The sequence below is a fragment of the Orcinus orca genome, chromosome 10, assembly GCF_937001465.1.
Source record: "Orcinus orca chromosome 10, mOrcOrc1.1, whole genome shotgun sequence".
NCBI classification, from domain to species: Eukaryota; Metazoa; Chordata; class Mammalia; order Artiodactyla; family Delphinidae; genus Orcinus; species Orcinus orca.
This window is the reverse complement of record NC_064568.1, coordinates 105515141-105531594: the sequence shown is the minus strand read 5'-3', so window position 1 is coordinate 105531594 and position 16454 is coordinate 105515141. Positions and strand designations below refer to the sequence as shown.

At 46.6% G+C, this 16454-nt stretch overlaps 1 protein-coding gene and 1 long non-coding RNA gene across 8 annotated transcripts in view; one reads left to right on the top strand and one right to left on the bottom strand.

Annotated features, from left to right (window-relative positions):
• EXOC2 (exocyst complex component 2) overlaps nt 1–1854 on the bottom strand; it is a 156271-nt gene extending 154417 nt beyond the window's left edge. For 6 of the 7 annotated variants that reach the window (XR_007479480.1, XM_004281077.4, XM_033408014.2 and 3 more), the window contains exon 1: nt 1412–1854. The gene's annotated coding sequence lies outside the window, so the exon portion shown is untranslated. The remainder of the gene's footprint in view (nt 1–1411) is intronic. The other variant, XM_033408012.2, reaches the window with a different exon arrangement.
• On the top strand, nt 865–15727 carry LOC125965522 (uncharacterized). Its single transcript, XR_007479504.1, has 2 exons — nt 865–1163; nt 15294–15727. It is a non-coding gene; the product is annotated as an uncharacterized LOC125965522 (long non-coding RNA).
• The last annotated feature ends 727 nt before the right edge of the window (nt 15728–16454 follow it).

The window sequence follows — 16454 nt, the reverse complement described above, 5'->3', positions numbered from 1 at the left end:
CGTTACTTCCCACCCCAGTCAATTTACAATCCTCTCTACCCAACACGGGCCTAAAACCCACGCACTCGGAAAACATGTAAGCTCTCCTCTGTGGCAGGCGCTGAACTAGGAACCCTGGCGAGACGACAGGAGTAAGGTGGAGAACGGGTGAACAGTAATGCAGAGGCTAACTGTACAACCAGCATTTCCTACATGGCCTCAGGTTGCCGGGCCCAGCACTGGAAACTGGCCGCAGTGCTTTATTAAAAGGCTGCCTGTGCAAAAATTTTAAGTACTAGTCCCCCTTCCCATTAGAGTCACACAGCACGGGCTCTCCAGTATTTGTGGGATGAATGAAAATTCGACTTAGCATGCTGGTAAACCGTCTTTTAGAGAGGTAACTTTCAACACGATATTCAGCTCGGGAAATTAAATGCCTGACAAGAAGAAAAAATCATTTTCTGAAACTTCCAAGAATTGTTCCAAGTTGCGCTGGGGGGCCCTCTGTTTAAAACTACTAGACTTCTACTGAACCAGACAGAAGAGAGCATCTAAGTACCAAGCACGCATCGCCCTCTTTCCATCACCCCTGTGGATCCACCACGTCGGACACACAGGCTCCCCGGGAAGCTTCCGGCTGTCAGTTCCTGTCGTTACACCAAGCCTGCCCAGAACGTAAGCAGAGCATCGTCAGGCATTCGAGGAGCGGTGCGCACACCCTCAGCGAGAAGGAGCTTTTCAATACAGCGCATCCAGGTGACTTACTTAAGCGTTCTAAAACACTTTGTTAAAGCTTTCCTTGCAAGTTTACTCAGATTCATTAAAAGAAAGAAAAAAAATGAAAAGAAAGGCACACGTTTCTCAGACTCGCTGTCGGAGGGGAAGCGCCTGCGCGCGGTTTCCCGCCCGCCTGAGCACGCCCCGGCTTCACTGGGGGAGCGCCGGCGTGCGGGCGCGGCCGCCAGGCAGCCCGCGCTGAGACTGACGGCTACGCGCGCCGCCACGATGAGCTCCGTCTAGCCGGCCGTCAAAGTGGGGATAACGCAATCGATCCGGAGGCAAGGCGACGGGCGCTGGTAAACGCTCGGCGCAGCTCTCCAGTGACGCGACCGAGGAGAACAAGCAACACCGGCCTCTTGACTTCGCTCCCCGCCAGTGAACCCCGCAACCCTACGCTGGGACAGGTAAGCAGGCGCTCCAGGGAGCAGTGGAGGCCAGCGGCCACCCGCCCCCGCGGCTCGGCGCTCCGAAGGCGCACGCCGGGAGCCGGGGCGGGGCTCCGAGTCCCCAGCAGGCGCCCCGGACGGCGGGGAGGGGGCGGGGCTCCGGGACCCGCGCAGGGCCCCTCCGCACGGTCGCGGCTGCAGGGCGGCGCGGGGCTGACGGCGGCCCCGGCCGGCCTCAGCCAAGGCCTCACCCCCCGCACACCTACCTGCAGGCCCGCACGGACAGGGCCCCGCGCTCGACCAAGGGCTCCCTGGCCGCTGCCGCCCCGCCGCCAACGCCCTCACTTCCGCCACCGGAGCGCCGAGGGCGTCGATCCGCCGCGCAGTCGAGCGTCGAGCGCCCGACGGCCGAGCCCCAGGGGCGGGGTGGGGGCGGGAGTTGGGAGACGGATGGGAGCGGAGTACCCGTCCGCGACCCCGGTTCCTCAGGAGCCTCAGGCTGAACCTCCGCGTCTGGGCGGCAGGCGACGCGCAGGCCGGAATGCCATGGTGCTCGCGGCCGGGACCCCTGAGCGTGGACAGTGCTCGGGTTCGGTGGGCGGGCGCTGCCGGGAGCCGGCCTCCGACATAGAAAGGCGGCCCACCCGGGCCCGGCCAGGAGGAACCGGCTGCCTGACAGGGAGCGGCCGCCGCGGGCCGGCCGGAAGTGACGCGCAGCCCCGAGCGCTGCGGGACGGAAGAGAACGCGCTCTTCCGGCCCCTCGGTTTAGTGCGGAAGGAGTCGCGCGTTGTGTGTACCAGGGGTGAGGGCTGGCTGCGCTTCTGCTTCCCCGCCCCTCCTCTCCGCTCGCCTGTGCGGGTTACTCCAGCCGACGGGCCGGCCTGTTTGCTCCGGGGCCTGGGAGTGTGTATCCGTGGTGACGGCTATGGAACTGCGCGCTGCGTCCGCCCTTCCGGACGCGGAGGCCGAGGTCCAGCCGGGGAACGGGGCCTTCCCTCCCGGAGGCCAGGCAGCCACTGGGTGGCAAGCGGATTTTCTCAGACCCAGATGCAGATCCGGGTTCGGGTTAGTCCTCCCTGCCTGCAGGGCTCTGGCAGTCATCACTGTGCAGTTGCTCACTGTGTCTGATTTATCATCAGGGGGCTTCCCGTGATATCACCTGGGACAGGGACCCGTTTGAGAGTGAAAGAGGTATGACAGAGGGGCCAGTACCGCAAGATGCACTGGGTCTGCCCTACTTCACACACCCAGAAGGTGCCACCCTCGTAGAACATTAGAACGGCCTCAGGGGCACAACTGTAGCTCTGGCCGGGGATAACGTTTTGCGGGGGTGGGATGCTGTGCTATGGGATGCAAGGTGTATTGTGAACCTCATACCAGCGTACGGTGCTGCGTCCCCAGTAGAGCCCTGGCTCCTGCGGCAGGGAAGGATGCTCCTCCAGGGGACACAAGGTTCCACTCAATCTAAAGACCTCTCCTCCCCTGGGCTCCTCATACAGGGGACAAAAAAAAAAAAAATGACCTTTATGATCAGTAGGAAATAGGGGCAGGGAGGATTACTTCTGGACTCAGGGCACTCGCTGAGCATCTTTTCCGTGCCTGGTGATAGCAGCAAATGGATAACGCAGCACCCCTGGCCTGACAGGGGTATGGCAACCAGGGGCTCAGACCCCACAGGGACGAAACAAGCAACATCATCAAGCAGGCAACCTAGGCCAGCAGAAGTGCTGCTGGAGAGTGAGGGACATCCGGAACGAGTGATAAAGGAGGAAGATGCTGAGAACCTCTGTGGCCCCAGGACTAACTGCAGCAGGAGCCCACAGCTCAGCCTATCAGCACTCCTGGTGCGGGTGTAACTCCGTGAGGCACCAGTGACAGGACCAGGTGAACACAACAGGGTGTAGCAGTGCCCACCAGAGCCCACCCATACCCCCTCTGCTGCCCCTCTGCTCTCTGGCACCTGCCGCTGTGCCTTGGGTCTTTCTTCCTGGACACGTGGTAGGCTGGAAGCACTGGAGAGTTTCCTGGCCCGGAAGCAGGCTTCAGCCAAAGACGGGCGAGGAGTTGGTGTGGAGCTCCCGGGGCAGCTGGGAGGCACGGTATGCAGCGTGCCCAGAGCTGCCCTCGAGGCTGGGCCCCAGTACCCTCAGGACCACCTTCACCCACACCTCCACTTGCTTCCTCCCCTTTCCCACCTGGCTTCCCCATCCCCTCCTGATGTTTCCTGGTATCACCTCCCAAGTTAAATTCGAGCCTGGAAACCATATCGCAGGGTCAGCTTCCGGGGGAGTCCAGCCAAGACAGGCGTTATCACAGAAAAATAAGTAGCCTATTTTTATTATAATTTGAATACCTTTACGTGTTGAATTGCACACCTATATTAGAGAAATACATCCTGAGAAAAAGAAGGTAACATTTTGGACAAACGTTCGCAGTTGTGGGACTTGGCGTGACTTCGTTTTTCTCCCCTTTACCTCGGAAGGAGTGCTTCCGTGTGCAGTAACTCAGCTTTCCCAGGATCATTCACTTTAAACACAGGAAGCACGAGTCAGTGGCCTGAAGCACAGGTCGGCAGTGGTACCCTGCCTCACAGTGAAACTGAACCTGTTTCTCGTCTCTCCTTTGCTCTCGGCGATGCATCGTTTCCCAAGTCAGGCGATCCTGCCATTAAGCTGGTATGAATGACTCTTGAGGACTCACAGGTCTTTCCTGGATCAAAAAAATGATAAATAATACTGTATCCCTGAGACAGAAACACTAGAAGAAGAAAGAGAGTCTTTTGCTAATATAAAAATTACTGGTAGTGTTTCTTTTTTCTTAAACTTCTGGTCCACATTCTGAAGCCAGCTGGCAAATGTTAGTGCAATACGTGCAGAAGCTGGCCGGAAATTAAATCATTAAACCCAAAATTGCTGTAGTAGCTGCTGAGGCAATGAAATATCACTGTAGAGCTTGTGTTTGCAATTCTGCATCAGATTTCGTTTGTTCTAGAGAGGAAAAAATCACTTTGAAACATGGAATTCCTTTGGTTTCAGTCTTAGCAAACACTGTGATGGCACAGCTCCCCATTCTGTAGATGTTTTTTACATTAAGTGAACACCTGAAGTGTTTCATGCTACATGGTATATCAGTCTGGAATGGACCATAGTTAGTACAGATTCTAATCCTCGAAACAACTATATTTTGCCATATCTAGTGATCCTTTTTACCAAAGACTGAGGATGGTTTGATGTGTTAACGCACAGCTTAACAAAGCCCCTTGATGGCAAATTCCTGTCTCCATTGTAGATACCACAGGGCCTTGCACAGCAGGTATTCAATACATCAGGCCAGCCACTCAGTAATAGCACTAACCACAACCTAAGTCAGTGTTGAGTGGAAAACGAAAAGTTAACAATCATAACGATACATCATGATAGTGGCAGAGTTGGGGGAGACGGCTGTTTCTAGCAGTCAATTTCAGAACGTGCTTTATGGTCACTTAGAGGCAAACGTGAGCCCAGTTTACTGTGTCCATCTTGACAATGTATGAATTGCTGAGAGGTTTCATCGAATACCACCCAGCTTTGTCATTCTTTGCTGGAGTCTTTTATGATTTAAGATCACAAGGACAATTTGAAATCCTCCAAGGTTGTGACAGTTATGACGTTGTTTTAGCAATTCGCAGATTGGGCCTGTTGGTTGAGGAATCTGGCTACCCTGTACTCCTAGCAGATGCCTTTGTGTGGACTTCAGCAGCTGTGTTTCTTGTCAGCTTCAAAGCGCTGTATCTGCAAAGGCCTCAGAATAAATGTCTCCAATTCTACAGCAAAGCAGAGCCCTTGTGTTTTTCTGCTTACCTTCTCTTTGCATATTTTGTTAAGCACCCTGTAAATAAAGCTGGGTCTGCGCAAGGATGCCGTGTTTCCACAGCGTTACCCCGTTGCTGCCACCAGCACAAAGACGCAGCTGTGTTTATTCCGGGGTCTCTCCCGGCTGTCTGTAGGTGGTCTGGAAGAGGACAGATTGAGGACAGTCACTGGCTGCCAGAGACATGAGAGGTGTGGCACCTGGAGAGAGGGAACAGGGTTGGAGTGAGGCCTCCCTGCCCTGCTAGGCCCTGCTGCTGCTGAGGTTCTGTGACTAGGAATTTAGACCTCTTTATGTTCTAAATGAAGGACTTATCGCTGAATGAAAGGTAGCATTAATTTGTTTTAAATTGCTAGGCAGCATTAGGGGGTTGGGAGCTTTTTTGTTTGTCTTGGGTTTTTGAGTGTGTGTGTTTTGTCTTTTCCGACTTTCCACTTTAAGGTCCTATGTGCTTTGCATTTATCAGTAGCCGTAGGAAATGGTACCATGTTCCCAGTTTACTCCACTGACGCGATGCTTGTCCTAACGCACGGGGCTTGGCGCAGCCGGCTGCCTTGGCCTGCTGCTCTCTGTGCCCTGCTGTAAAGGCAGATGTCGCCAGCTCCGGCTCTGCTCAGGCAGGGAGACATGTTGTCGGCCTCCCGTCTGTTGCGTAGGATTTCAGTCCTCTGGGCACTTCTTTATGAAGGCTTCCCGCTCCCCAGGAGTTTTAGGAATGCCTTGAATACGTGTAATCTGCCTGGCCTCAAATCTCATTCTTTTTTATTCTAATGTGACACGATACTTATGAGTCCTTTCATTGCTCGACTAACTCCTTGGTTTCCCACCAAGCTGATAAAAGATTTTAAACTCCCTGAAGGCAGTTTTCTCACCCTCTGTTTTCAGTAGATTTCGCCTACATTGTGAACTAAGCTATACCCAGCTTGGGGTAGTGAATGTGTTCCCGACAGCAACAGCAAGCGTCAGTGTGCAGGACCTGCTCACCACACCCGTGTCCCAGCTCTCAGGCCTGTGCATCCCGGAGGTTGGTCCTGCCCCCCGCCCCCTGTGAGCTCCGCTGCCAGCAGCTGCTGGTACTCTCCCACCGCCCAGTATCCCGGGCCATCCCCCAGGAAGGCAGAGCTCCCTATACACTTTCCGTGGTACAGAGGGACAAGGAGTACACAGAAAATTAAAAGCCAAAGAAAATATCCAGCCCACACTTTAGACAACAGTCTGAACCTTTTTCCTTTCTGACTGGACCCTTATAACAAAAGTGATAACATACAGTTCTGTCCCCAGCCATCTACCAAAGAGAACTGTGTCTATATTGGCACAAAAGATGTGTAAGAGGACATTCACATCGGTGTGTGTGAAAATAAACACATAAATAGTGGCATATTTATGTCATGAAGTACAGCAGAGCAATGAAAATCTACTCACAGATAATACTGCACAAAAGAAGACAGACACAAAAGAATAAATACTGTATGATTTCAATTATACGGGCAAACAGTAATGTAGGGGTGGAGATGAGACTGGGACTGGACAAAAAGGAGACTTTGGGGTGCTGGCAATAATTGAATTTACGTTTTAACCTGTGTGATAATACAGGTGTGTTCACTTTGTGACAGTTCATCCAGTTTTTCATTTATGATTTGTTTACTGTATGTGGTTTTTTTTTTAAACCTATGCAGGTCCTGAATAAGTACCTGAATTAAATAAGTACCTGAATTTGAAAAAAAAAGAAGTGATAACAAAGTATAGCCAATTGATTTGAGTAAGAACTTACTTTTGTGCTCCTGGTGGAGTTGAGCAGTGACATACTAAAAATAGACAAATATCAATGGTCCCTGAAAAATCAGGAGTTGGCTATACTGCTGTTGGTTGAAATACACATAGATAGATAGGTGGGTGATAGGTAAGCAGATGGATGGATGGTGGATGATGGATGGGTAGGTGGGTAGGTATAGAGAGAGATTACACTGAGAGTCCAGAAACCCACATTCTGGGCCAACCTTATATGGACCCTGATCAGGTGCATTCTTTGACCCCTTGAGAGGTCCGGTGATCTCATTTTTGAAATAAGGTGGTGGGTAGGAGCCACCGTAAAGCCCCTGTAAGCCCTGAACTCATGGCTCTGTTTTCCAGCAAGCGACTGTTCTGCAGTGAATTTGGGCCTTCCTCTGTGCATAGGGCAAGACAGGTGGGGCTGTTAGTGGGGATTTTCGGAATAACTATATGCCAGTGGTAGCAGGTCACACTAATTTTTCTTGGTATTCAATTAAAGGGATCTTTTTGTTCTTTGAATTTGTCACCTATAATGCAATCCATTTTAAAACAGAACTTCTTGGTTGCCTTCTCTGAACTTGAAGCAGATTGTTGATCCTTTTCTGTTTCTGTAACTTTTGCCCCCTGTCCTGAATCGCGTCCACACCTCCACAGCCCCCAGCCCCCGTGAACTAGTATCTTTGCCTCTTTGTCCCTGGCGGTGGCACTGGAGTGGAGCTGGAGTGGAAAGTCAAACTGTAGGAGGTTAGCTGTGAAGTAAAGCAATGAAGAGGAAAACAATACAATGTAAACATGTGGGTTGATTTTCAACGTTGTGTTTTTATTGAATTCCTACTTTTCCATAAAGTAATTCCTTCCAAGCTTGGCCACATTTTTCAGAGCCCAGATGTGTGAGGCTGTGTTGATTTGCATCATTATGCTTTACATACATTTATCATGCGGCATATCCATCCCGCTAACAGAGACCCTCGAATGCACAGATATGAATGACGGATTTTCGCCTGTGCGCATGCTTTCTTTCCAATAAACAACAGCTTTTCGAACTGTAGACTTTTGAGGCTCCCTAACAAAGCTTTGTTTGAGAACTAGTGGAGACTATCTCTCTAATGCTGTAATTATAATTTTATCCCAGAAATTTATATGCTCTGCTTGCTGATTTCAAATTGTGGAAGAAAACTTCAGTGACTGCTGTTAGCCCTTTTGTGCCATTTGTGTTTCAGATGTGTTTAAATGTCATTGTCACTGCTGTGAACTGGCCTTCTCTTTGTAAGCTTGTATTTGTCAGAACACATTTAGAAGGAGGTTTTCATTCTTTATGAAAATCAGTTTTGAACCAGAATTTACAGACCATATTTTCCTTGGTTACAGTGCTGGCTTGCTCTGAAGCGCCAGTTCTCTTCCACTGTCTAATGGAAGAGCGACCAGCCATGGTGTGACAAGACACAACATGGGTTAATAGCCAGGAAAAAAATTAAACACCATCCAGTTTAATAGTTTTTGCATAAACATGCTGCTAACCACTGACTCTAAATGTGGCAGCAATTTTTCTAGTAAATATAATTTCAGACCAGAAACTGTAGTGTAAAGTAGAGCATCGTCCAAATAAAGGAGAAGCAATGCATTGCTGTACAGCCCTGGCCGCCTCCGACCCATGGGTTTTGGCATGCTTTAAGAGAAATAAGAGTTAAATTAATTCTCAGAGAATTGAGAATGTTCTTCCTGAACAAGGCCAGGCGGCTTCCCACATCAAACAGAGAGGCAAGCTTTTTGCATTCTTAGTTGGTCTCCTATACGTACAGGATTTTCACAGTGCTTTCCTTTCTTGGTTTGCACACCGTAATTCTTTCCTTTCAAGATGTGTAACTTCCAGACTCACTAAGTTGTATACATTAAATGTGTGCAATTTTTGTATTCAAGTCTACCTCAATAGAGCTGGTAGTAATTTTTTAACGTCTAAGATATCTGTTTAACTGGTGCTAGAGGCAGTTGAATTCTAACAGGCACTTTCAAAAAAAGGTTTGTTTTCTGCACAAAACTAATCATCTAGCCACTAATTCAGAGAGGTCCTCTGTACATGCATTTTGCAGCAATCCGAGCTTGCTTTGCAGATCAACAAGTATAGACACAGTGCCTCATAGTCTGGGCATTGCTCTTTCCCTACACGTCCTCTCTCTGTTTCTATAAATTAAGCTTATCTGCCATTAAAGACATTCTAATTATTTGTTCGCAATATTTATTTTCCAAAAGTAAAATAAGAACAACATATTTTGGACTGTGGAAGGTGATGATGATAAATAAAACATCCTGTTTTGTCTTTTTATTTTTTGCATGCAGGTCTTGTTTCATAAATATTTACAATTAGGACTGAAGCAAATTCATTGTCTGAGAGAATCTTTGGGGGGAAGATTTTAACAAATAAGAAAATAAGAGCTAGAATTCTGAAGAATCTGTCTTTCCTGCTTGTTTTTCAAGCATACTCTAACATATTTATTTATTTTTGCAGTACGCGGGCCTCTCATTGTCGTGGCCTCTCCCATTGCGGAGCACAGGCTCCGGATGCACAGGCTCAGCGGCCGTGGCTCACGGGCCCAGCCGCTCCGCGGCATGTGAGATCTTCCCGGACCGGGGCACGAACCCGTGTCCCCTGCATCGGCAGGCGGACTCTCAACCACTGCACCACCAGGGAAGCCCCACTCTAACATATTTAAACCAGCAAGTTTTGAGCAGAACCATGTAAAGGACTGGGGTATTGGTTAGGTTTGAGTTAACACAATTATGTAAGCAGAGTTAGGGGTGGAAATAATCCCAGGTACAAGGCTATTGACACAACTAATCTTGTTACAATGCTAGCCCAGATAAACACTGCTTTAAAAGTGAGCGACCTGTACACTATTAATCTTTGAATTTTTTAATGTGAACTTAGTCGTGTAGGAAGAAGTCTATATGTTATAATTCACATTATATGCACACACATTCACATTATTGTGATCTCGGAGATACAGAAATATAGGCCATTTGTAAGCTTCATACGAGAATACAATTAAATACACATTATCACCACCTTTTTCTTTGTAAAAGGACAATAACAAATCAAATGCACTTTGAAAGTATGTGCCCATCCTTATTAGGAATCTAATAACTGCATGTTAAACATTTTTAAATTACCATAAATGTTATATATTTCATGACGTTTAATGAACCTAAATAACTAACTTAGAATACTGACCTTGCTTATAAAATATAATTAGAGGATGCAGGTAGCTCTTTTATGGAATCAAAGCTTTCTCCTTCATCCAATGAGATTTCATGTTGTCTTAGCGTATCAACAGCAACCGCAAATTAACTTTTACAAACTTGAGAGACCTTACATTTTTTAAAGGGGGAATCAGAATAGTTCTCATTGTAGAAGCACTTAATGAACTGCACTTCTAAGAAGACTAAGCAAGCAGCTTATTTAAAGGTGAAAAAATTAAAAATGTTAGCAACTCTGGTATATGAATTTAGGCTGACTTATCTTTTCAGCATATCTGTAATAGTTATAATAAAATTAATATTGCTAACAATATTTACAATTAATAGTAGTCTGCAGTCGCTGAGAAACACTTAGAGACAAAAACCTTCTTTCATGTACAAAATCTGTGGGAGTCTGAGGTGTAAACATCTCCATCCAGTTTTGGAGCTCTTTTCAGGCCATCGTGAACATAATCATATGGAGAGCCTCACGGCCAGTCCAGGGGGCACCGCACCCTGGGGGGCAGGAGGTGGTGGCCACTGGTCCAGAAGACTGAAGCAAGCGCTTGGACCTGCCAGAGACGGTAGCAGCAGGTGTCAACTTCTTATCCCTTTTGCATAAATAATTTGTCTTAGATTCACAGGGGTTGATTATATCCTGTGGCTTTTTATTACTGAAAATCACACTTTCATAGTGAAGAGAAAAATGGTTAGAAAACCAGAAGAGGCAGCCGCAGGCAGGCGAGGCCCCTCAGCTGACAAGTCATGGTGCCTGGGGGAGAACTGAGTAGGAGGGGACGGGGACGCGAGCGCACAGGCCAGGGCCCCTTCTCTCCTGCCATCCCCCTCCCTTCCCTCCTTCCATTTCCACTTCCCAACAGAACAAATGCCTCTGAGAGAAGTGGAAGGAAGAGTAGCAAGTGACTGCACGGACTTACTGATGCTTCGGCTTTCACCTTATAAAAGCCACGGGAGGTGGCGGGTGGAGGCAGCCAACCCAAGGGCAGGGCTGTGCCCTGCGCAGGGGCCCCACCTCGTCTGCGGGCAAAGACTCACCTGGCAGGTAGGCCAGGGGCTTGCTGAGCTTAGGCCGGTGGTGTGCACCGTGGGTCACTGCCCGCCGCGCACACCCACGCATACGTGCACGCACACATGCACACGCACCCACACCCTCTAAGAAACGAATGAAAACTTAAACCGAGCTTGGAGGTATCAGCCGCTGGGAAGGGCTGCAGGGGTGAGGGTGGCCCCTGGGGGTCGCAGTCCCACGGACGGCGGGTGTGAGGACCGGGGGGCCACCACGGGGGCTGCAGGCTTCTGATGTTCAGACTCCGCTTGTCCTAACCCGCTTCAGCCCACCTGCCTCATCCTGTCCCTCAGTCACAGTTCAAATACTTGTTTTCCTCGCAGCTCTTTCATCTTTTCTGTAAATTGAGGCCTTCGGCAGAATTCTCTGTGAAAGGAATGCTGACAGCAGCATTCTAATGTTTAAAACATTCTCCGATTGACACACTTCTCTTTTGCGGCTGGCCTCCTCATCACAGGAAGGTTGTAAACTGTGCTTTGCTTTCAATGGCTCTTGAGATTGTCTGAGGCCGTGTAACTGGAGAATCGTGTTTGGGAGGGTCTGGGCTCCACTCCCCGACTTGAAGGGAGTGGACGGTCTACACTGGCAGATCCTTGGCCTGGAAGTCTGTTAGGTGCCTTGTTCTCTTAGTTATGCACCGCTTTTTGCCTCTACTACAAGAAAGTGTGCAGAAGAACCAGCTTATTTTCTCAAGAAAAAGAAATCAGGACCTGGTTTATTTTGCCTGTGCTTTGGATAAACTAATCCAAATCAGGTAAGTTGTCAGTTGTATACAGTTGGATGTCAGATGCAGAAAACCGATACATAGATCCAACGAGTCTGTTCTCCAACACTGTCCATGTACCTCATTTGCTGTCCAGGTCGTTAAGTTTCCAGAGAAAGCACAGATGAGAAGATGTTCGTACTCAGGCTTTCGGTTTTCTGTTCTGTGCAGTCCCCGCAGCAGCCTGTTCCCCTGCAGGTAACGGCCCACCCCTGTCATGGAAATAATCCTCCAGCCCAGACTTGGCGGTTTTATTAGGAGTAGTTTCGACATTTTAGGAATTAATTTCTGTTGGGCAATTCCTAAATTCGGCTGTGAATTATGTCTACGCACAAGTTGTAAAATATACTCTGGAGTCATCCTACATCCCTACCTAAGGAAGCGGCAGCTCCGCCAGACGCAGGGAAGGGCTGGTCACCAGAAGTGGTTTGGTTCTTGTTTGTTCTGTGACGTACGTTTCTTTTAAAAAATATTTTGCTATTTCACATCTAGGGAAGAAATCATCAGCCATACTAAAATGTACTGTTAATTCCAGCAAAGTGGAAATGATACTGGGAAATATTAGAAATATGTAATTTTTATTTTTGACACTTTGTGCAAGTATATCTTTCCCCATATCTGTTCTGACTCAACTACAAACGGCAAGTCTCCTAATGGACTGCATCTCAGGTGGCATATATTTTCCTAAGGTGTAATTTAACTTAACAAGACAGACATAAGAAGAGGCCCACTGCTGGAAAAAATGATGTGAGTGTGAATAATGCAATATTTCCTTTTATCGTTTTATTAAAGTCAGTGAAATGAAAGGAAAAATACTACATAAAATATATTTGAATTTACCAAGCTAGTGAAGTTCTGCTAGCTTGTTTTCTAAGCTGTTCAGAAGGTCAGAAGAGCTGCACTGGAGCAAACATTTGACACGGCCATCCAAGGCCAAGTATCTTCTTTATTTAAACTGTAAAATTTTTGTGTTTTTCATGCTTGGTTCTATGACTATGTCTATGTTTTTAATAAACATACACTTACTTTCCTTTAATACCTTTTCTTAAAACACAAAATTTAATGTGCTTTTTAAGCAAGTGAGCCTCAAAGAATTATTATGAACCTCAATTACATGTGTTGAAAAATACTTTTGAAGTTTATGAAGACCTATGTAAACATGAAGTGTTACCATTATTACATGCACAGCATTTCTTATAGAGTGAGTTTCAAATACATAATCAGTAGCACATGAAAAACTATAATTATGTTATTCAGCTCACATCTGTATATTCAAAATCAGTACTTCAGCAATATTTACATAGTCCAACAGATTTTGTTCTCCTCTTTAACACCCTTAATTTTAAGACAAAACGTGTGTGGAAGAGAAATCCTATTCATGAATTATAGTGAAGCTTTAATAAGTTTGTTCACCTGAGAAGCCAGATACCTTTAGTACTTATTTTTATGGGAAGATATGTGCCATTGTCATTTATTCTTTGGCAATTTAGCACTATTTCCAATTTTTAAAAAGTAACTCAGAATAGCAACTTAATATTATTAATTGTTTGATTAAAATGAACAGATGAAATTTCTTTATTTCCCAAATCATCTGCCCAAACTAGTTCAGACGTTTTTGAACATTTTACTTTCAGATCATAGCGTGGCAACTTTGCTCCATGAAAAGGTCTCATCAATGTCCCATTCTGAGGTGAACTGATGTACAGTTAGTGTGCCCGTCAATTACACCAATGGCAGAAATGCATACAGACCAAGGGAAGGTAGCTCTCAAGATTAAGAAAATGACCTAGACTCAGCCCTATTTAAGACACGAAATTGGAAATGTATTTGCCCCTCAACTGGCACTTTTTCAGGGAGTTTTATTAAAGTAATTGTCTTTGGTAAATAAGTTTATTTAACATGTGCATATATTTTCAACCATTCTAAAGTTTTCTTTTAAAATATTTCATGCAAAATGTATCAGATATTAAAAATTCACTCTATATATACTGTTATTTCAGAAATGAAAGATGCACACATTCAGGATGAAATCGAAAGGCAGTTTTAAGGTGTAAACTCTCTAAGCCATGTGTATAAATTCAATTTTTGCCAAAATTGTGTTTTTACACAACTTCATTGAAATAGATTCCTCTTTAAATATTAAGCAATACAAAACTTACAGCAGTGGTAGATTATTAGAATAACATGGGATAACATCTTGATAAAATTAAAAGTTCCACTGTTAGCCTTCATATTGCTAAAGAGAAATGCCCATGCAAACCAGGATGTGATTTGTACAAGACTCCAGTGCTGCTGTGAAGCTTTCTGACATGCATGAATCCAACAGAAAATTCGAGCCAGTGCATCTTATGAAGATTTAGACATGGACAGTGAATTGCTGAATTTTACCAAATAGTTTTGAATGTTACCTTCTATTTATCTTTCATTTTTTGTGGTAACTGAGCCCATCACCATGTTGTTGTTTTTTTTCTTTTTAGGGAGAAAGTCAACTTGTCTCTTTAGTTTCCTGAAAAAAACAGGCATTTCTGATGGTTTATGTTTAGTCACAATTTATACACGCCATCCTGCAAATCCAAACTGGGTGCAGTCGTCTTTTGCTGATGGGAACTGGCTTTTCTTCTCATTGTCCTAGTTTGAAATTGAAATGCTGCACTGCTGAGAAAATGCCATGAAAATATAACCCACTGCATTCCAGGAAAATAAATAAGCAAGGCCACCCAAATTTTCAATTAGTGCTTGTGCAGAGTGCAGGAAATGGCAGGAGATCCGTCCCAGGCGCCCCAGGCAGGGTCGTGCACACAGAGCAGTGGCAGGAGGGCTGGAAGGGGATGCAGGCACAGTGTGAAGATGGCCCGTCTCCAAGGAAAACTGCAGACCAACGGGGGGATGTGACGCCAGAGGCAGGCGGCGGGCATCACGTCCTGCCCGCGGAGCTGCCAGGCTCTGTGATTCGGGGGTTTAGTGGTAAAGTAGCACTTGAAAGTTCTTCGAACGTTATATATTTAAAGCCTAAGCTTCCCGAACGTTCTCAGTATCGCCCACATACAGAGTTTTAGCCGCTGGAAGCAGAAATACTCCAGACAGTTGGTGAAAAGTATAAAATGCTCATGAGTTAGAAGTGTCAGGCTTAAGGGTGGGTTGTCTCCCACTTGGTGGTACGGCTTGTAGCCAGTGGGTGTGTCATGAGGTAGGGAGACGGGGCGCCTTCCCTCCCCAGAGCAAGGGCCAGTGTCTCCTGAGTACAGATTTCTGAGGGAGGTAAAAAGTTATGCTGTAGAAGTGCCTTTCCTTAAATGTGTTTCTCTGAAATGCTCAAATCACTGATTTGAAGGTAATACTTGAAAGCCACAAAAGGAAAGCTGGAAAACAAAGGACCCTTCAAGGTTTGTGCGTTCGTACCCCGACTCCTGCGTTGTTCCTTCACTTGCTTTCTGTTTCACTTCTCAGATTTCACTACAGCATGTGGAGTTTTACAGCTCATCATGTTGGAGTTAGTTAAGGAAAAAGGGTTGGTTTTCCAGCTGCATGATGTTGGTTGAGCTTACAAAACAGCCCCTATTATTCGGATGGATTTTATCTGTGTTGTGGGTCTACTTGTATTTAATTTCAAACCACACAAAGGCTTGACGCAAAGTGAATCTACACATCCGATTTACGCTTACAACCAAGGAGTGCAATGACTGAGGAGTTACTGTGGGCTACAATCCTTAGAACAAGGAGTTAGACTCGCAGGTGACCTTGCCAAGCTGCACCTCGGGGCGGGACCGGCAGAGCTGAGCGGAAGACAGTGCCCATCACTCACTCCAGCTGAAGACAAAATGTGAAACCCAAATCATGCTTTGTAATTATTGAAATAAGAATGCTGTGTATTTGTCATTAAATTTAGGAGAGCTTTAAAAAATGATTATTCATCACCTTACAAAAACAGAGTAAATGGGACCCAAGCACTGACTATTTTTCTTCCTGGCGGATTCCTTCTAGCTGAGAGCATTTTCTTGGCAAATCAGCTATTTTGTTAGGTTCGAAAGGCTATCATTTCCTTTTCACAGTAAAATCAGGAATTTCATTTTTGCATAATACTGCAGCATTTCCTATAATTGAATTCTAATGATTTGGGAGTGTGCTCTTTACCTACTTTCCCTACACAAAACACGGAACAGGGAAAAAAAGAAAGAAACCTCTTTCCATTTGCAATAGTTTCAAAATACATATGCCTTTAGATTTAGTAAGTTAAGCAGTTTTCAGCCATGGGGAGATCCAGGGCTGAGTCCCGTGGTGACGCAGCTGCCCTCAAGGGGACGTCCCAGGAGCCGGGAATCCCCAGGCTGCGTTGTAGGGCCTGCCCCCCACCCCCAGGCCCTCTTGTGCTGCGTTTTTGTTTCTTCTCCTTCTTTTCCTCCTTCTCCACCGAGACGGGGGCCATGAACCTGCTTCCAGGAAATCATCTATTGAATTCCCACTAACGCGTAAGCTATTCATTAGGTTTAACTTATTTATTCAGCCCGTGTTCTCACGCACCGCACTTGGTGAGAAAGAGAGAAAGGACACAGGCGCTTGTCCTTTGGATAAGAGAGCAAAACAGATAACCGTGAGGCAAGGCTTCGGGCT